The sequence below is a fragment of the Poecile atricapillus genome, chromosome 30 (genome assembly GCF_030490865.1).
Source record: "Poecile atricapillus isolate bPoeAtr1 chromosome 30, bPoeAtr1.hap1, whole genome shotgun sequence".
Lineage (NCBI taxonomy): Eukaryota > Metazoa > Chordata > Aves > Passeriformes > Paridae > Poecile > Poecile atricapillus.
In genome coordinates, this window is record NC_081278.1 from 1,837,181 (window position 1) to 1,858,239 (window position 21,059).

Sequence of the window (21,059 nt, forward strand, 5' to 3'; positions counted from 1 at the left end):
GGAAGAAATACAAATAAAAGAACAGTTTGAATAATTCAAAGAAGCTGGTCTGGTATGCCAGAACACATTCTTTCCCCCAATAAAACTAAGCTAAGACCCCTCTTCCCAGCCTTATAAGGAAAGGTCTGAAGGACCCTGAGATAACTAAAAATATGCAAAAGCAGTGATTTTTATAGGTCACACACAAATGTTACTGTATTTGCATACTTAGAAAGATTGGTTAGTGAAGGAATAAAATATTCAATGTATAGGTTATATAAGCAATTGTAAAGGAGAGCTCGCTCTCTTGCTATGCTCTCTTGCTTGCTCTTGGTCTCTCTTGCTTCACTCTTGCTACGCTCTCTTGTCTCTCTTGCCTCACTTTTTCTACACTCTTTTTCCTGCTCTTTTTACTTCTTTATGCTCTTTTCCCAGCTCTCTCACTTCTGTTCTGTTACTCTCTTTCTTAGCTATCTTAAATCTAGAACTCATGTACTCATATTTTACTCCCTTTTGTATTGTTCCCTCTGAGCCTGCTTTGAGCTTTGTCTGCTGGTTCCTAGCAGGTTCTCTCTCTCCCCCATGCCCTGAAATAAACTACTAACATCTAACTTGATTATAGAGGTCTCTGCTGTGTCCCAGAACGTCCACACCCCGAAAGCGTCTCTTACAGACACTGACATGTGCCACAGCCCTGGAGCTCACAGCAGCTGAGGTGGCGCTGGATCCAAGGCTGACTGTGGATCTCTGTCCCTCTCTCTTCTCTTGAATTCCTTTTCTCCAAATCTGTATAACTTGAAGTTGGACAGGTTAGAGTTTGATTAGTCAGTGCTCTGTGAAGTGCTTTACTGTAATTCCATGTCACTTTATGATTTCCCAAGTACTTCATTCTCTAAGTTTTGCAAGTAAAAGTTTGTTTCCCCCCTCCTGGGAAGTTTGTTGTTTTCTCCCATGCACTGCCCGAGGGGAGCGAGGTACCTCAAGTCCCTTTCCAGCAGGGGCCGAGCGAACTTGGGGCACAGCACAGGGAACTGCAATGCTGAGCAAGCCCTGGCTGGGTTGGAGGAAGCAGAAAGGCCAAGCCCTGAGCCCAGGCCTGGCACAGCAGGGCCTGTCCCTCACGGGTGGCTCGGGGCTCTTTGTGGGGTAGTGGGACATGAGGGGCAGCAAGGACAAATGCCATAAACCTGCAAGCCCTGCCATCCTCCTCAGGGAGGGCCGAGGGAGGAGCAAAGACCTTCCTGGCGCTGTGCCCTGGGCCAGGAGGGATTGTGCCAGTGGAGTTGACCCTAAATTTCTTCTCCCAGGCACTTTAGGACACGGAACATGGAGAAGCCAGAGTCAACTCTCAGCTTTCCACAGTCTTCCAGTAGAATCCTGTGTGGGGAGCAGCTTGGGAGCAGGGTTTGTGTGTGAAGGGAGGGGAATTCAGAGCCCTTTTCTCCCCCATGGCCTGAGGGTGTGCATTTTCAATGGCCCTGCAGCTGCCAAAGGGGTCTTTTTCACCCAGCTGAGAACAGTTCTGCTGATAACCTGTCCTAAACCTGCTTTTCCTGCAAATGTGCCAATATAGCCTCATTTTTTGCAGCCCCAGGTCTTGTGCACATGCAGATGTGAAAACTGAAGGATGGAAAGGATCTGCTGGGAGGAGTCCTCTTTTTCTTGTTTTTTTTGTGGTTTTAATTTTTTAATTTTTTTTTTAATTGATTCCTGCTGGCAGCTCTGGGCAGAGCTCTGTAACTGTGTGTGACACTTGTCTGTGGCACTGTGCAGGTGGCCAAGGGGACCTTCCCTGAGCTGTCTGCAGAGGAATCCACAACAGCCCAGGCCGGGGGTGCTCAGTGGCCGCTCAGTTCTGCTGACTGGACGCGGCTCTGGATGCTTCCCTTGGAGCATCTCCAGGGAGAGAACGCTGGGGCTGCCCCGGCTGTGGTGTCACTGCCAGGGGAACACTGGGGCTGCCCCGGCTGTGGTGTCACTGCCAGGGGAACACGGGCTGCCACAGCTGTGGTGTCACTGCCAGGGGAACGCTGGGGCTGCCCTGGCTGTGGTGTCACTGCCAGGGGAACGCTGGGGCTGCCACAGCTCTGGTGTCACTGCCAGGGGAATGCTGGGGCTGCCCTGGCTGTGGTGTCATTGCCAGGGGAATGCTGGGGCTGCCTAGGCTGTGGTGTCACTTCCAGGGGAACACTGGCACTGCCACAGCTCTGGTGTCACTGCCAGGGGAACACTGGGGCTGCCCCGGCTGTGGTGTCACTGCCAGGGGAACACTGGGGCTGCCACAGCTCTGGTGTCACTGCCAGGGGAACACTGGGGCTGCCCCACTCCTGCCCCACCCCATCAGCTCTGACAGCGCCTCGAGGGGACACAAAGGCTGAGCCAAAGGGTGAGAATTGCACAAGGGGCTGAGCTGGGAGGGACCCATTGGGATCATTGAGTCCAGCCCCAGCCCTGCATAGACACCCCAACAATCGCAGCCTGTGCATCCCTGGCAGCACTGTCCAAAGGCTCCTGGAGCTGCGGCAGCCTCGGGGCCGTGCCCATTCCCTGGGGAGCCTGGGCAGTGCCCCAGCCCCCTGTGGGGGAAGAAGCTTTTGCTGATCTCCAGCCCAGCCCTGCCCTGGCCCAGCTCCAGCCATTCCCTCGGCTCCTGTCCCTGCTCACCTGGGCAGAGATCAGAACTTGCCCAGAGAATCTGTGGCTGCCCCTGGATCCCTGGAAGTGTCCAAGGCCAGGTTGGATGGGGCTTGGAGCAGCCTGGGATAGTGGAAGGTGTCCCTGCCCATGGCAGAGGGTGGAATGAGATGAACTTTAAGGTCTCTTCCAAGCCAAGGCATTCTGTGATTCTGTGACTATGGGAGAGATGCTGAAGCTCTGGCTCAGCTTTATCTCACCAAATCTCTGGACCCAGCAGCAGCCATGGGTGGAATCATGTTGAGGGTTAGGTGGTTTTTTTTGTTTTGTTTTGTTGTTCTGGCCTGCCCGTGGAATTTTTACCCATTAGCTGCTAATGGGTAAAAATGACAACCTAACTGTGGGTATTTAGTGGGTGATTGATAAAGGACAAAGAGTGGCCAGGCCCAGGGGGGGAAGGGGGCAGGAAAGGAGGGTGGGGACAGTTTTTGGCTGGGGGGAAGGGGGCAGGAAAGGAGGGTGGGGACAGTTTTTGGCTGGCTTTCTTCGGCTTTGGGGAAACACATTCGTCTCCGGGTCACGGAGCTGCTGCGGTGGAGAGAAGGGAATTTCGCCATCACCCAGACGGAGCTGCTGCTTCTTCTCCTTCTTCCCTCTTCGTTGGTTGGCCTTGCACCCCCTGTCCTGCCGGGACGTGTGGCAATGCCAGGCACCTCCGCAGAGCTGCTGATCCACCTCATCCACCAGCCCAGGATCTCAGCTCATCCCTGCTGTCCCAGCCGACTGTTTCCTCGGAGCCCTGCAGGAGCACCGGGACTGACTGCCCAAGGGGGTTTGTGAAAACAAAGCCTCTCCTCCATCCCGTCTCAGCCAAGAAGGCTGTCCCGGGGTCCCTGGTTCTGTGTTCTTGTTATTGCTGTAGTTATTGTTTGTTTGTTTCCTGGTTATACTAGTAAAGAACTGTTATTCCTATGCCCAGATCTCTGCCTGAAAGCCCCTTGATTTCAAAATTATAATAATTCGGAGGGAGGGGGTTTACATTCTTTCATCCCAAGGGAGGCTCCTGCTCTCCCTAGCAGACACCTGTCTTCTAGAACCAAGACACAGAGTTACCAGTTTCCCTGATCCTGAGGCTGTTTGGGCTCCACTCCCAGAAGCTGAGAAGGAGACTGCTTTGGCTCACAGCCCAGAGCCTGTGGAGGTGTACTGGGTTATACAGTGGGGCATTGGATACAATGAACTTGGGACAGTGCCAATTAGAAATTACTTTTAAGTGATAAGTCATCCATTATGTTTCTGGGGACCCTCTTCTTTATCCTTAGTGACCACCAGTACTGGTGGTTAGAGATTTTTCTCTTTTCTGGGTTTTCATTAAGAGAACCAATGTATCTAACACCCTTTGCTTTCTCTGATTTTTCTTCTGGGATTTTTACAGGTTCATAATTTCTACAGTAATTAATTAGCTCTTTAGCAACTTTGCTCCATGTCCAAATTTTATGTTTCCTAGCAGGAGAACGCAGTTGTGAACCTGTCAGCTGAGAGGGGGTGGTGAAGGGAGTAAAGCCAGGATCAGTGGAACCCGGTCGATCAGTCGGATTTCCAAGAAATCTATCTAGTCTACCCACAGGGGTTATAGCTGCTATGGGTTTTGGGGGGGTTTTTTGAGAAAAATTGCTGTAGGTTTAAGTGATTCTGGAAGGCCTTGAATTCAAGAGGTCATCATTTCAGTTTTCACAGGTAACAACATTGGTGATTCATAACCAACAATTAATTTTCTTTTGTGTATCATTTGTGAGCAGGCAGCTTTGTGAATGTTTTCCAGTAGTTGGTTGGGGGTACTCACTATAGCTATAGGGTCCCCCCCTTTCCAAGGAGTGAAGCCCCTCTGCCCAATAAGCTGTGTGCTGAGTTAGGGACCATGGGTTACGTCTGTTTCCTGCTGTTAAGAAGATTCCATGTCCCCAGTACCCACTGGATTCCCGTTCTCTCAATCGAATTTGATCTCCTTCAGTGAGAGACACTCGGAATATGTATTCTGTCTCTGACTTGTGAGGCAGACGCCTGTACTCCCTTTTTTTCTTTTTTCTTTCTTTATTTTTTTTTTTCTTTTTCATGGTTATATGCAGATCAAGATCCTTATCACTGATATAATTATATTCTGTTTTAATTAGACGTTTCAAACTAGGACACCATTGTTCCCCACAATTTTATCCAAGTTAGCTCCTTTGGAGGGTAAATTTGATTAATGAGAGGGGTTTCCCTCTCTTGTTTCTTTTAGCAAGTCAGCATTTTTTGAATATTTATCATGGAGGGCTACTCACAACAGATTGACCTTACTCCTTTCTTCATCCGATTGTTCTTGCAAAATTTTAACTAGGTTTTAGAGGGAGTCTATTATACTTCTTTCCTCACTTCTTCACTTAAAGCGAGTTTCTATAGCTGCTGTAAGACAAGCTCCCAAAACTGAGCAGAGTATAGTTTTATTTTTGCCCAGTTTAAATTCTGTTTCATGTTGTAAAAAAAACATACTCTATCAATCACATTTTCCAAATTACACCAATTATTAAGCACCAACTTTTCCCTCCTGGAGGTCTGGCACTGTGTTTTGCTAACAAAGCATAACATGCATAAAATGCAGCTTTAACTTCTGCACTGCCGTTTTCAGTCATTTTTACAAAGGGAAAAACCAATACAGGGAGGTATAAACTTAAATTATACACACACACACACACACACAACTTTTTGCTTCCCTGTATGGGTAAAAAGAACAAATCTGCTTGGGAGGCACTCTTTCAGTTTAAAATTCTGGTTGTCTCTTTGCTACACCAAGCAGTCAAAGTTCATACACACAACAACAAAACCAGTCCCACCCTTTTGCACTAAGAGATCTTTCGCGAAATTCTGCAGACAGAGCCCTCAAGTGAGTGTGGGGTGCTTTTCACCTCGGCGTGTGCAGTTTGCAGGAAATTCAAGTCGCACCCCTTGCTTTCTAGACACCGCTCACTCTTTTGAGAGTGTTGGGCTAGCTGCAACTGGAGCAAAACGTCTTTCCCCTAATACAGACTGCACAACAAACCTGCAGCTCTTTCTGTCTGTCAGAAATCCTGTCCGTGACTCCAGTTTAAATGTCATGATTCGCTAACGTGAGTGGGAGTTGCGAGAAGTTCATTTGAACTCAGAGTGCAAAAAAGGACACAAGGGATTTCAGTTGAAATCACAACAACAATAATGTACCTTTATTTTAGTGCCAACAAGGGTTATGTGAGAGAGGAGAGGGAGAGAGAGGGAGAGATAAAGAAAACAAAGTAAAGAAAGAGAGAAGAGGGGGTTATAGCTACCAACAGAGGAGATGGGGTCGCTGGGGTCTATTGCTGTGGGAGATCTCGCTGAAATTAACTCAGTCTTATGTAATTCTTCCCCAAAGTTACTTTGTTTCCAATGTGCTAATAAGCACCCCAAAGGAGAAGTACCCAGTGTGGGAGCATTGCTGCCCAAAACCCTTGTAATCTTCTCCATGTTACAACAACAATACACCACAACTGCTGAACCTGCAACGCTTTCGCAGTCGTCTGACGGACGGTGCCTGGGCAATACCAATGGGAATTCCTTTAGCCCAACCACGCACAGCTTTCACTGTGTCTTACTGGCAGGCACCCAAACCAAAGTAAAGCACCTTACCTTTCTCTCCTGGGGAAATTGTGAGCAGCAGAGACAGTCGCAGCTGATGGGGTCCCCGAGAATCCCTCGGTGCTGGCTGGAGTGTGATTGGGTCACGAGTTCGCTCAGCAGCACTCACAAGGTCCCATCTGGGGTCGCCAAAATGTTAGCGTTCAGGAACACACATAATCACAGAATGATTATATGAAGGTGCTTTAATAAGAGATCTGGGTGTCAGGGGTACGCATACCCAAATCTGACCTGACTTGGTTTTGAGTTCAACGTATTTTTATACTCTATCGTTATATAACTTACATATTAATTATTAAACTTACATTGTTCTATTGTATGCATTGTTTTTACCCAAGCATGGATTTCTTGTGATCCCCCTCAACCCCCTAACATTGTTCCTCATGTTCTTTAACCAATAATTATATCTAATCACATCTAACAATTGTATCATTTATCATATATCGATTACACAGGTGCAGTTTGACATGATCTTTAGCAAGTACAACGCCTAACATTTCCCAGGGCCAACTTTTCCCGGGCTCGCCAAACCTAACTTTCTTTCTAAGTCCCTGAATTTTCTAAGATTTTAAAACCTTATACTATCAGAGTGACACTTGTCTTTACAAACAAACTGTGAGTCTGCTGATAAAATGAAACTATCACTGAGAGATAACAGAAACAATGGGATGGATTCAACTGAAAGATGAAAGAGACACTGGGGAAACACCATAAAATTCCACAAGGGCTAAGAACTAAGAAGGAGATTATGCACTGGGGGGAGGAGGGATGGTATCTCAGGTATCATGCATACCAGGAAGTCTGTACCTCTCAAATCCCTCAGCCTATGGGGAAAGGGAGAAGGGACATACGGCTGGGAATTAGGATAAAAGGGAGGCTGCGCCCTCCAAAAATTAGAGAGATCCCAGGGGAATGCCCCATGGCCTCTCCCTATATTTGAATAAATTAAAAGGACTCCTCTGTCTCCTCTTTGGATATAAACCTCTGGTGTTTGTGGATTAATTTTTTCTGACAGTAACAATTAAATGAAGTTCAAAACTACAAACCTAGGCAGTACAGAAAATGAAAAATATGAAAGCTAAAACTAAGGGCATCATAGCCAGAGGGGTGGGTGGAATTGAATAATTTTGGGGTGGGACTGAGTAGCATTCAGAGGCACTGAGAGGTCTTGAGGTGACAGATTGAAGCCCCTCATCTCTTTGAGTGCCAAGAAATGGAGACAACTACACCAAATACCCCACAACCCCCAAATACTCTCAAGTAGCACCCTGATTCCCAGACTCTCTTGAAGCACTAGTAAAATGTGAGGCTTTAGATGCCATTGATTAATTAGATGCCATTAATTTGTTGATTTTTACCCCAATTTAGTCTGTTTCGAAGGGATGAAGATGAATCAAAAGATAATTGGAACGAAACCAAAATGACCACCAGCCCAGTGTCTTCCCAACACAGATCACAGGGAACGTGGGCCATCAGGGCTCTGCCCAACGTGGGTCCACTGATGGGGGATGGAGTTGGAGCAGCGCACGAAGCTCTTCCTGCACTTGGAGCACTCGCAGGGCTTCCCTTAGTGGTGCCTCCGTTTGTGTTTGGTCAAGTGAGAGCTGTCTGAGAAGTTCTTCCCACACTGGGGACACTCATAGGGCCTCTCCCCGGTGTGGATGCGTTCGTGGGTACGGAGGCTGGAGCTCTGGCTGAACCCCTTCCCACATTCCTCACACTTGTAGGGCTTCTCCCCAGTGTGGATGCGCTGGTGGGTGATGAGGTGAGAGTTTTGCTTGAAGCGCTCCCCACAGTCGGGGCAGCGGAAGGGCCTCTCCTCTGTGTGAATCTGCTGGTGCCTGAGGAACTGGAAGCTGGTCTGAAACCTCTTCCCACATTCTGGACACTCGTAGGGCCTCTCCCCAGTGTGGATCATCTGATGGATGATCAGTTGGGACCTCCGGCTGAAGCTCTTCCCACATTCCTCACATTCATAGGGACATTCCCCCGAGTGGGTCCTCTGGTGGTGGATCAGGTGGGAGCTCTGGCTGAAGCTCTTCCCACATTCCCCACACTCATAGGGCCTCTCCTCAGTGTGGATGTGCCGGTGAATGGTGAGGGTGGAATTGTGCTTGAAGCCCTCCCCACAGTCAGGGCAGCGGAAGGGCCTCTCATCCGTGTGAATCCGCTGGTGCCTGAGGAGATGGGAGCTGATCCGAAAACTCTTCCCACAATCAGAACACTCGTAGGGCCTCTCCCCAGTGTGGATGCGCTGGTGGATGATGAGTTTGGAGTTACAGCTGAAGCCCTTCCCACATTCCCCACACTCGTAGGGCCATTCCCCAGTGTGGATCATCTGGTGACTGATCAGGCTGTTGCTCTGGCTGAAGCTCTTCCCACACTCCAAGCACTTGTAGCGCTTCTGCCCTTTGTGAAGCTGCTCATGGACCAGCTCAGAGCCCTGGCTGGATCTCTGTCCGCCTTCCCTGCACAGGGTGGGTCTTTCCTCCTCAGAGCATCCTGAGATGGGTTTGGAGCCCCTCCTCCTGCAGGATCTCCGAGGCTTTTCCTCCCCATTGGATTCCTGCGCTGTGGAGCTGCTCAAATCAGCCTCTTCGACAAGATTCTGCTGCGGGGATTTGTCCTCCCTCGTCTCCATCCTCAGCTCCTTGTCTGGGGGAGGAAGGACAAGGAGTGGATGGGATTTGCCTCTGTGCCAGAGGGAAGGGGAAGGAGATCCCCCCAGTGCGTCCTCGGCAGGATGGCGTCGGCAGCGGGGTTGTCCTGCAGCTGGGGGCCAGGCTGGTCTGGGAGATGGAGCAGGAGAAAGGGGGAAAGGGGCACTGACTTCCTCCTCACCTGCCTGGGTGTCCCAGGGCATCTTCCTCTTCCTTGCAGCCTTCTTCTCCATCCAGCCCAGGTTTGGGAATGGGAAATCCTGGTTTGGGGAAATACAAGGGATGAGGACATTGAGTTTGCAGGTCCCTCTGTCAAAGCTCATCTCTAGAAGTCACCAGATATCTGGGGTCCATAAAACCTCCAAAAAACACCAAGATTCAGCCCTGAAAATGCCTCCCAGGATTTCCCCATCTCTAGTCTCTCCTGTTTGGGGTTCAAGGGTTCCCCCCCGTCCCAGCTGCTGGGAGTCACGCTTGTACTGGTGATCACCTGTCTGCTCAGTCCCTGCCCTCCCCAGCTGCTGGGCGTGCCAGGAATCTGAAAAGTTCCTCCTGTTTCCATCTTCCCACTTAGGGATGGTGGGAGCCCCCAATGTCCCCCCAAGTAGGATTTTCCACTCAGCTTTGGAGTTCCACATTCTCCAAACATCCCCCCCCAAATAAATCCAACCCAGGGACCCCCCAGGATATCCAGGCAAAGCTCCTGCTCCCCGATCACCTGTGGGATGGTGGGTGATGATCCCACAGGTGGGGGGCTATGAATTCAGGGAGTGCTCAACCTTGTGGTTCCTTCTCCTTTCCCTGATCCTCATTTGTCCCTCCTCCTCCTCCCCCAGGAGTAGCGACATCCTCGGTGCCCCATTCCCAAACCCCTCACAGCCCATGGCAGGAGCGGGGATGGAGCCAGGACAGGTCGGGATGGGCAGTGCGGGGCTCTCCGCTGCTCCCACCCACTGGGGATGGAGGGAACCCGGCCCGGGGAAAAGGAGAGGGAAACTGGGAAAACTGGGGGCTGCAGATCCAAACTGGGGCTGGCTGGGGACCCTGGCTGGGGACCGCCAGCCCTTGGGGCTCCTCTGGGGAGATGTGGGAGGGGGGAACACAGAGAGGGCTGGGGAATCCCAGGAGTGGCAGCACTGGGAGAGACTGGTTTGTACTGGGATCATCCTGGCAGTGGCTGAGATTGCACTGTCTGTATACTGACATCATCCTGGGATATGGATCATACTGGGATATCATACTGGGATCGTCCTGGCAGTGAGTAGGAGGCTGCAGGGGGCAATTGAGACCAGGTTGTGAGGGACTGGGAATATGCCCTGCACTCCCCAGAACCCCAGTATCGCCCCCCATATGTCCCATAAGTCTCCCCCAAACCCTCCAGGATCCCCGAGTGCCCCCTCAGCGCCCGTTCGGGACCCCCCAAAGCGTTCCCGGATCCCTGAATGCTCCCGACCCCACAGATGCCCCTTCCAGCCACTGCTGGGAATTCATCTCCCATCATCCCAGAACACGGTTCCACGCCCAAACCTCCTGCCGTGCCCCCAGCCCTAAAGAGCCCGGTTAGAGCTCCCCAGGTTCCCCCCAAGTGCTCCCGAGCCGTATACATTCTCCCCGAGGACCTGCAGCCACGGTTCGGACGCAAAAGTGTTGTAAAAGTGTCTTCCGCACCGCCAAACGCGCCTTCCGAGCCACGTTTGGGACTACAGCTCCCATCATGCTCCGCGGCGCTCATAGAGCGCTACTCCAGCCATGACTCCATCTCCCGTCATGCCCTGCGCCCCACCGGAACCCATTGGAGCTGCGTCTACAACTCCCGTGATTCTCCGGGGCCCCATTAAACCGTATTATACCGACGCCTACAACTCCCATCATGCCCCGCTGCCCAGCGATCCTCATTACAGCCCCCCAAGTGCCTGCCAGGACCCCGGAGGGCCCCGAGATTCACGTCCCTGACCCCCAATTGTCCCGGACCCCGAATTGTCTCACAGAATCCCTAAGTGCCCCTCCAAGTGCCCACCCCAAGTGTCCTCCAGAACCCCCAAATTCTCTCTAAATTCCCTCCCCAGACCCAAAACTGCCCCAAATATTCCCCAGAAAAGTTTCCATGGGCCCCAACGTGGTCCCTTTTACCCTTTCTGAGAAAATGATAAAAAAAGATGATTAACGGACTAAAAATAGGACTAATTAGCAATAAATAAAGAGGGAGAAATAGTGGTCAATTAATTAATGAAGGGAATTGTGGTACTTAGAAGCAAAGATGGATAATGTTTTTAGTTGCTAAAAATGTATCAATTATTTTATATAAATATTAAAATTAAGTTTTAAAAATACAGGATAATATTATTATAAAAAATAAAATTTTATTTTTATTAATTTATTAGATTTATTGATAAAGAAAAATTGATAAATGTTTTCAATGTTTTGGGATGTCAGTCCCAGGTGGGCCATGTCAGATATGGTGAGGCTCAGGGTGAGGAACAGGTTGTCCAAACAGGGGCAGCCCACAAGGGGCTCATTCTTCTCCCTGACCAGACCTCCTAAGGAGACATTCAGCATCAGGATCACTTGGGGAATGCTTCTGTCACCTCTTCTCTCAACCAGAAAATAAAAAAATACATCCTTGATTTAAATAAAATAAAAAACATAGTGGATTTTCAAATCTTCCTCCTTAACAGAACTCCAAACTGACTCCAAGCAGCTGCACAAGCCTTGGACTTGAAGACAACAGAATGAAGAGAAAGAGCCCCTGAGGCTTTCTGTATTTTAATGAACCCCAGGGTGGATTTGGGGCTGAGTTCAGGACCCTCAGGCACTGAGAGAAGGTTGAAGAAGCTGCTCAAGGAGTCAGAAGCAAAACTCCCAAGTCCCTTGGAGCATCCCTGGGCCCCACTGACTGCCGGCTCCTGGCACACTCAGCCATGGCATGGTCCAGTCTCACGCTGGGACACCTCCTGCACCAAAATTCTACCCTGGCAGGGACTTTTCTTTCTCCTCCCCTCCAGGCTGAACCTGCCAGGCTGCACTTTGGGGAGGTTTCCTTCTCTTGCCACTGCCAAGGAAAGCTGTGTCTCCTGCTGTTCACAAACAGAGAAGGGCTTCTGGGGGATGTGGGGGTTGGAGGCTGCCTGGGGTACAGTGGCCATGAAATCATTGAGTTTTGAAATATTCTGTGAAAGAAGGAGGGGCATCAACAAAACTTCTACACTGGACTTAAGAAGAATGGACTTCAGCCAATTAAGGATACAGATTTGAGGACTACCAAATCAGATACTGATTTTGAACAGCCTTTTAAAAGGATTCCAGGAAGGATGGACACACTTCAAGAAAAAAATCTTGAAGGAGCAGGAACAGCCTATCCCTCTGTGACAAAAAATGAGTTAGTGAGGAAAATCACTAGCTTGGCTGGGCAGGGAGATTTTGGAGGAACTCAAGGAAAAGATGAGGGTGCATCACCTTTGGACAGAGGGACAGGCAACTCAGGAAATGTTTAAGGATGTCATTAGGTCATGCAGAAAGAAAAGAAGAGAGGTGAAAGCTCAATTAGAGCTTAACCTGGCTGCTTCTGTGAAGGATAATAAATATGTTTATACATATACATTAATGGCAAAAGGAAGGCTACGGACAACCTCCATTCCTTATTGGGGTGGATGTGGTTAACAAAGACGAGGAAAAGGCTGAGGTACTCAACACCTTCTTTGCCTCAGTTTTCAACATCAAGACAGGTTTTCCTCAGGACAAGTGTTCTCCTGAGCTGGTAGGTGAGGACAGGGAGCACAACAGCCCCCTGTAATCCAGGAGGAAGCAGTCAGAGACCTGCTGAGCCACTCAGATGCTCACAGGTGGATGGGATCGGATGGGATCCATCCTAGGGGGATGGAGGAGCTGGTGGATGAGCTCCCCAAGCTGCTCTCCATCATTTCTCCTCCTCAGTCCTGGCTCACTGGGGAGGTCCCAGAGGACTGGAGGGGCCAGTGTGAGCCCATCCCCAAGAAGGGCTGGCAGGAGGCTCTGGGAAACTCCAGGCCTGTCAGCCTGAGCTCAGTGCCTGGTGAAGTTTTGGAACAGATCCCCTTGAGTGCCATCACACGGCACCTCCAGGATGGCCCAGGGGTCAGACCCAGCCAGCGTGGCTTTAGGAGGGGCAGATCCTGCCTGACCAACCTGATCTCCTTTTACAACCAGCTGACCCACCTGGTGGGTGCAGGAAAGGCTCTGGATGTGTCTAGTTGGACTTCAGCAAGGCCTTGGACACGGAGAGCCACAGCATTCCCTGGAAAAGCTGCAGCCCACGGATTGGACAGGAGCACTCTTTGCTGGCTTCAGAACTGGCTGGAGGCCAGGCCCAGAGAGTGGTGGGGATGGTGCTGCATCCAGCTGGTTTCCAGTCCCTGGTGGTGTCCCCAGGGATCTGTGCTGGGCCCAGTCCTGTTTAATATCTTCACTGAGGATTTGGCTGAGGGGTCGAGTCCAGCACTCACAAATTGCAGATGACACCAAGCTGGCTGCGAATGTGGATCTGCTGGAGGGCAGGACAAGGAGACAGAGCCTTAAGCTGCACCAGGGCAGGTTTAGGCTGGGCAATAGGAAGGAGTTCTTCCCAGAAAGGTTGATTGGGAATTGGAATGGGCTGGCCAGAGGGGAGGTGGTGGAGTCACTGTGCCTCTCCAGTGGTCTGGGAGAGTGACATAAATCTGTGCTTAATAACTGATTTTGCTTTAATACAGTTGCTTCAAAATTGCTTTCTATTCCACCCTGAATGTCTGTGGTGGTTTTATATTAGTTGATATTTGTTGAGGAGGGAAGAAGCCACCCATGCAAATGATTTTTCTAGGAGGGGGCTGCTAAGAGCTTCCTCTGTGCTTAGCAAAACCAATAGCTGGCTGGCTCTGAGAATTGACACCTTATTAAACCAATTGGAAGCTGGGTCTGCCTCTGTGAAATCCACATTTGAAAGACAGTTAAGCCGAGGAAAGCTCTCTGTTGTTTCCATCTGTGAAGAGTTAACTGGGTGCTGGTCAGGCCGGCCCTGCTCCACCCTGGCCTGCACCGAGCCGGGCTCCGCCAGGCCCCCTTCACCACGGCCCGCACGGCCCCAGCGGCTGCTGGGCACAGGGAGGGGAAGCCATGGGCCCGCAGCTGAAATTGAAGGGAGCAGGGGCCTGGGACCAGCCATGTGGGCAGAACAGCCACAACTGTTCTGGCCGGGCCCCCTGAGATCTTGGCACAGCCCCAGCGCTGCCTGAAATCCATCACCATGACTGCTTCGGCCACTGCCCGGCAGAAACCATCATGACCATCTGCAGGTCTGGGTGAGATATTAACTCCTTCTGTGCACAGATGAGACCTGCAGACCTTGATCCTCCCCTTGGGTGAGAGGAAAGGACAGAGTGGGAGGCTAATGCCACAAGTATGGTAGGCTACACCTGTCTTCATATGTCATTGAATTAGAGAAAAACTCTCTCCAGGGAAAATTATGCAACACTTTGCCTCAGAATCCATCAGTCTTAATTACAATGAGTGGTAGATCTTAATTACAATCTGATTAGAGCAAATCAACATTGTGTGAATGGCAAGAAGAATTTGCTTGTCAACAGATGAATATGTTCCACTCAAGAATGAACAAAATCTGCCTTTACTTGGAAGAAAGTAGACATGGAGCAGTGCAGTATTTGGATTTTATCCAGTGATAAATGGGGCAAAAAGCTGTAACAACTTAGCTGTTTTACAGAACACAAGTACTGATACAGCCAATGGTGCACCCACATTGAAGGGATCTTCAGAACATTCCTTTATTTCTTAAAAAGGAATGGGCAGCAAAATGCTGGCATTTATCTGAACTGGAAGCCATGTTCCTCTCCTGTTTCTCCTTGAGCACACTGTTCTTTGCAGACTTCACTGTGCAGCCCATCAATCCTCTCTTGGCCAACAGCTAAATGGCACAACTACCAAAACACAGGTGCCAGCATCATCACCCCAGCATTATTCCAGCACTGCTTTGATGGTGCACAGGAGCACAGAATGGCTTGGTTTGGAGGTGACATTTAAAGGCCATCTAGTGCAATGCCCTGCAGTGAGCAGGGACACCTTTAGGTCAGGTTGCTCAAAGCAGGAGCTTGAATGTCAGCAGGGATGAATGCCTACCTCTTCAGACAACCTGTGCCAGGGTTTCAAAATCCACAGTGTAAAAAGCATCTTTCTTATGTCTAGTCTGAATCTCCCATCTTTTAGATTGATAACATTCCCCCTCAGTCTTGTCACAACAGGCCCTACTAAAAATTTGGTCCCATTTTTTTTACAAGCCCCCTTAAAGTACTGAAAGGGAGCAATCAGGTCTCCGTGGAGTCTTCTCTCTTCCAGGCTGAACACCCCCAGCTATCCCAGCCTGTCTCCAAAGCAGAGGAGCTCCAGCCCTCAGAGCATTTTATCCCTCCTCTGGACCAACTCCAACAGGACCATGTCCTTCCTGTGTTGGACACCCAGAGGCGGATGCAGTGCTCCAAGTGCGCTCACACCAGAGCAGAGGGGTGGTGGAATCACCTCCTTCAAGCTGCTGGGCACCCTCCTTTGGAGGCACATGGCTGGCTTGTGTCCAGCCTCTCTCCTTGCAGCAGCCACAAGTCCTTCTCAGCAGGGCTGCTCTCCATCCCTTCATCCCCCAGACTCTGAAATCAGCTGGGCTGGGACGGTGCCATAGCCCTTGGACAGAGCTGCTGGGCAGGATGAGCTCCCTAGTGAAGGAGGCAGATCCCACTCCCTACACAATTCCACCCTGGCCATGAGGTCACAGCACTCTCTGGGGTGACAGCAGGCTGAGGTCACAGCAGGCTCTGAGGTCACAGAGGTCCCAGAGCCCCGTGGTTGCACAGCACCACAAGGACCGAGCAGTCAGTCCTTAACCACGACTGTTGCGGCAGCAGCGGCAGCAGCAGCAGCGGTGCTGACATTGGGACAGCGGTGTCAGGACAGTGGTGGCAGCAAGAGCTGCAGGACTGGCAGTGGGCAAGGCACCACGGCCTTTGCTCTGCGCCTCTTCCTCCTGCTCCTCCTGGCAGTGGCCCTGCCTGACAGGGCTGCCCAGGCTGCTCCGTGGCGAGCACGGCGAGCAGGTGAGCCCATGACCTGGCTTCCCTTTTGTGGGACAGAGCTCCCTTCTCCCTGGGAAGCGTTGGGGATGGTTTTCCCCAGGACTTTACGGAGGGTTTCCTCTGTGGGAGAGAGAGAGTGCCCAGGGGCCCTGGGCTGGTCCTGCTGCCTCTCCAGGGATGTTGCACAGGGCCTGCAAAGAGGGTGGAGAGTGACCAGAGCCAGCCCAGAGCTCCCCAGGCCCCTCTGAAGCTTTGGCCATGTCCATTGACATCTGGCTCCCACGGCCTTACCCAAACCCCTTGCAGTGCCCAGTTCCCTAAGGCAGAAGGGGATCCTACCACACTGTGGAATGGTTCTGATCTGTGCTCCCTTCTAGATTGGGATCATGACATGGAGAATCTGAAAGCCCTGGGACATGACGGTTTGAGACCCATGGAGAACGCTGGAGGCAAGTTCTCAATGTACATTTCCGCACAGAATAATCAGTGTCAATGTGGCAAGGACTTACTCACGTGCCACTTCACTTAAGAGTCTGAAGGTTGATGGATTCTGGAAACATCGCCCCACTCCCTTCTGGAGCCCTGTGTGGTCCTATAGCATTGCTGTCAATGGGAGGAAAGAGCATTTAGCTGTCAATCTCTTGCCATGTGCAATGCCAGTGTCTCCTTCCATGTGCTCTGTGCAGCCACGGAGAAGAGCAGAGAGGAAGGGGCTGGGCCCAGGGCTGAGTCCCAGGGCTGTGCCTTGCATGGTTCCTTTGCCAGCCCCAGGGAGACCGAGCTGCTCCCATTGCTGCTGCCTAGCCCTGGCCCTGCCTGGGGCTCAGTTCAGAGCTGCTGGCAGCTCCAGGGAGTCTTTTCTCCCCTGACTGCCATGCAAGGGGCTCCTTCCATCCCAGTGTGGGGACACTGCAGGCACGTGGTTCCTCTGCCCATGCTCCTGAATGGAAGGCAGAGAAGAGGGAGTGCCTTGGAGGGCACCAGGAACCCAGGTGCACTCACTGCCACTCTGGTCTGAAGGAGAAATGGAACTACTTTCCATTAAGGTCCTCCTAGATGGAAGAGCCAAGACATAGAAGACAAGAAATCCCTGGAGGCATCCCAACTTCTGGACAAGATGCTGAGTGATCTGGAGAGACGCCGTGGTGGGTCCATGTCCCTCAGCCTTCTCCTGACACTCAGCAGCCGGGGGCTTTCTCTGCATATCTGGACATGCTGTGCCTGGCACAGCAGGAAGGGATCCATGGCAGCCTTGCTGCCCTGCTGCTGCTTTCATGCCCTGCTGGGCTGTTTCCCCACCTGGCTTGGCTGCAGCTTCTCCCCAGCCTCTGCAGGAAGGCATTTGGCATCAGCAGGCAGGGAGCCCAAACTGCAGCATGGGCCATGCACACCCTGAGATCCCCTGAAATTTCCTGGTCTTGGGGTAGATCAGGTGTAGGGGCTGTTTGGAGGAGGGAGGGCCCTGGCCCAGCCCCAGTAACCTGGGTATTTTCCTGACCCTTATCCATGACTTTGACAAGTATTGCCTCCTGAAGATACCACCTCCCCTAATGGCGAACAGTTCTATCTTATCCAGCTCTCCCTTTTCCTTTCTCAAGTGCTGGAGCAGATGCTTGTGCAGATGATGGCATATGCTAGAGGAAGGAAGGGCTCTGTGCGAGCTCCTGATGCAGGAAAGGAGGAGATGCCAGGCCCAGACACAGGAGGTAATTTCTGTGCTGGGCTCTCCCTCGACAGGGTTGTGTGGCAGCCGCTCTTCCCTCAGGGCCTGCATGGCCCAGCAGCAGCCAAAGCTGGAGGTGCTGCGGCTTCCAGGCCTCTGGAGCTCATTCCCAGCCCATGGGAATCTAGACTTGTGCACCAACATCTCTCCCCCAGCAGCTGCTCCTGGAGCTGGCCCTAAGCATCCAGAGGCCCAAGACACAGGAGCAGCCCCGAGTGGGAGCCCTGCCACGAGCCCAGGGCCACAGCCAGCCCTGGCTGCCAACTGGGCAGGGGCTGCACTGGCTCCTGACAGGTCCTGGCTCTGTCCCCTTGGGTTGGGGGAGCTGTCACAGAGCAGGGAGGGTCAGGGGTGGCAGTGGCTGCTCAGGGATGGGTTTGGCCCATGTCCCTGGAAGGGGCCACTGCCCAAGCAGCTGCGCTGTCCCCAAGTTCTCCTCTCACCTTTCTGGGTTTTATTGGGTGGCAGAGCCTGTGCCAAGGGCTGGCAAGGTGCCTGCAGGCCCCAGCTCTGGGGGAAACAGGGAATATCCTGGAGGTACCCACCGTGCTGCCAGCTCAGCAGTGCAGGACAGCACGGGCTCACGCTGTCCATTGCTTCTGCAGATGCAGCCGGCACAACACAAGTTCCCGATTCCCAGAAGGGCATCGCAAGAGGTTGCTGTCAGGGAACACTCTGTTGGCTAGGATTAATGGCAGGCCGGCTTGTTTTGGTGCTTTTCTTCATTTTATGCTGTGTTGGAATCTGGTATGTCTGGAAGACAAAACGGTGAGTATTTCATTCATCGTTCCCTCAAACAGCTTCTTTTGAAACCCTACTGTAGATAGCAAACATTCTCAGTGAGGCTGCTGTGGACTTGTGGGTAGTCAGTGGTTGTCCAGATAACTCTGCTGAGATTTCTGCTGCTGCCCAGGGCTTCCACTGGCCTCTTAATTGCGGGGTCTTTTCCTGGGGAACCCACTCAGGCTGCAGCCAGTGCTGGCTCTCACTGAGGCTGCCTGGCCAAGAGCAGCCCCAGGAGCAGCAGGCAGAGGCAAAGCAAGGTGGGCAGGAGAAAGAGTGGGGACAATATTGCCCTTGAAAGGCAGACATGCTCTGGGGCCCACTCCTGCTAGGGACCTGACCCAGAGCCATCCCCTCCTCGCTGGGGCCTTGAGGGGCAGCTGTCCAGCTGGGCCAAGGTGTGCCAGCAGCTCCAGCCATGCTGGGGAGCCTTGGCCGCTCTGGGTCCTGCTGTGCAGGAGGGTCCCTGTGTGCCAGTGGCAGCTGCGGGCCTCAGCCGCCTCTTCTCTCAACAGGAGTGCCTCTGCAGCTTCACAAGTCCTGACAAACATGTTAGTCTGGGAGACCTGCACCTGTCTTCCTCCGTCTTCAAGCCAGTGTCCGTTGTCCCCGCCACAGCTGTATTATCAGCTTATTGCTTTGCCGTCACCACCCAGAACAGGACCCTCTGTCCCTGAAAATGCTGGCCCTGGTGCCTGGCCAGGCCTGAATGTGGGACCCTCCTGCCAGGGAAGGGCTTGAGCAACACCTTTGGGCTTCTGCTCTGGGGTCTGGCTGGTACCACCAGCACTGGTGCAGCTGCTTGGCTGGCCACAGCCTTGGATGGGCAGGCAGCAGTGGGCATGGGGCATATCTTTGTTTTCCATTTTTAGAAATTAAAAATTATTAGAAATATTTAAATTTTGTTTTGGTAGAAAGAAGTCCCCAAATGTTTCTTCTCTTTTTCCAGACTAGTAACATGTTCTTCAAAGTAGTTTTAGAATTCTGGAACATTTTTTCCATTTCTTCAATAAAACATGAAATTGCGTTTAATTGTTAATGTTTACTCTAGGAAGAACTAAGACACCCCAAGACACCCAGCATACTGGGGAGGATCTTTTCCCACTGGAGATTTGGACCTAGTCCAAAAAAATTGCATGAAATATTTTTCTGGATATTTTCTGGGATTATTGACAAGCTCACTGCTTAGTCTTCAGAGGTAAACTTTGAGGACAGTGGAAATCGCTTAAATTCACAATCTTTGCTTCTGGAAGAACTCCCTCAGTTCTAGAGCAGGGGCTTCTTCCTGCTGCCCTCAGGCTCTCCTCTCAGTCTTCTGGGCTTTGTTGGGCAGCACAGCCTATGCCAAGGGGCGGCAAGGTACCTGCAGGCCCCAGACTTGGGGAAAACAGGGAATATCCTGGACATACCCACCATGCTGCCAGCTCAGCAGTGGAGCACAGCACAGACTCACGCTGCCCATGGCTCCCACAGATGCAGCTGGCACCACAACAAGTGTTCCCAATTCCCAGAAAGGCATTGGAGAGGTTTCTGTCATGGAACATACTGTTGGCTAGAGTTAATGGCACACCTGGCTTTTCTATGGCATGTGGGTGATGGGGGACCCCTGTAAGGCTGCCAGATGATTGGGGTCCATCGTGAGGCACACGGGCAGGGTGTTGTGTTTTCCAGTAAGACAGGCACGTGTTTGGGTCTTTTGTAAGTGGTGCATGTGGCTGGGGTTTCCTCTTGAAATTCTTAGGGGAATTGGGGTCACTTCTATGGCTACAGGTGACTGGAGAACGCTGTAAGACTGGCAGGGGGCTTGAGTTCCTCATGATTTATGTGACCATTTAGTGGTTGCCATCAAGGTCTGCAGAGGAGCCAAGTCCTTCCTAAATTGGACCAGGGGCCGGATTCTTTTGTGAGGCACACGAGGTTATTTTGGGGTCTCTCAAAAGATGTGCACAGATTCCCTGTGAGGAACAATGGATATTTTGGGGTCTCTGCCAAGGTTTGCAGAGATCCCTCATGAGGTGTGCAGTAGGGTTAAACTAGAGGGGTTTGTTAGTCTTCTCAGCACAGCAAAGGGATACTCTCAGTGGAGATTGTGCAAAGCTGGCAGGAATCTTCCTGCAAAGCCTCGGGCCAGCCTGCGTGTCAGGCAGGCGAATGGAGCCCATCCCTTGGGGACCAGGGCCAGGCCAGGCCTCTGGACCCGCCGCGCCCTTGTTGGGCCCGTCCCGTGGCTGGGCCAGGCCAGGTCAGCCCCGACAGGGAAGGGCTGAGGCCCTGGGTCCGATGGGGCTGCCAAGCAGTGCCCGAGGCACCGCAAGGGCCTCACTAAGCCCTGGCTCTGTGCTGCAGACAAACACACATTTACAGCCACAGCCGCTCCCTGAGCCACAGGAGGCACCCGGGGTTACATCTCAGGCAGTGGCTTCTCTGCCACTGAGGACCTCCTTGCAGTGCCTCGTTCCCTAAACAGGATGGGGAGCCCAGCACACCATGAAAACCCTTCTGGTCTGT

General features: G+C 51.8%; 1 pseudogene; it reads right to left on the reverse strand.

Annotated features, from left to right (window-relative positions):
• LOC131589807 (uncharacterized) overlaps positions 1 to 21,059 on the reverse strand; it is a 583,542-nt pseudogene that overhangs the window by 322,295 nt on the left and 240,188 nt on the right.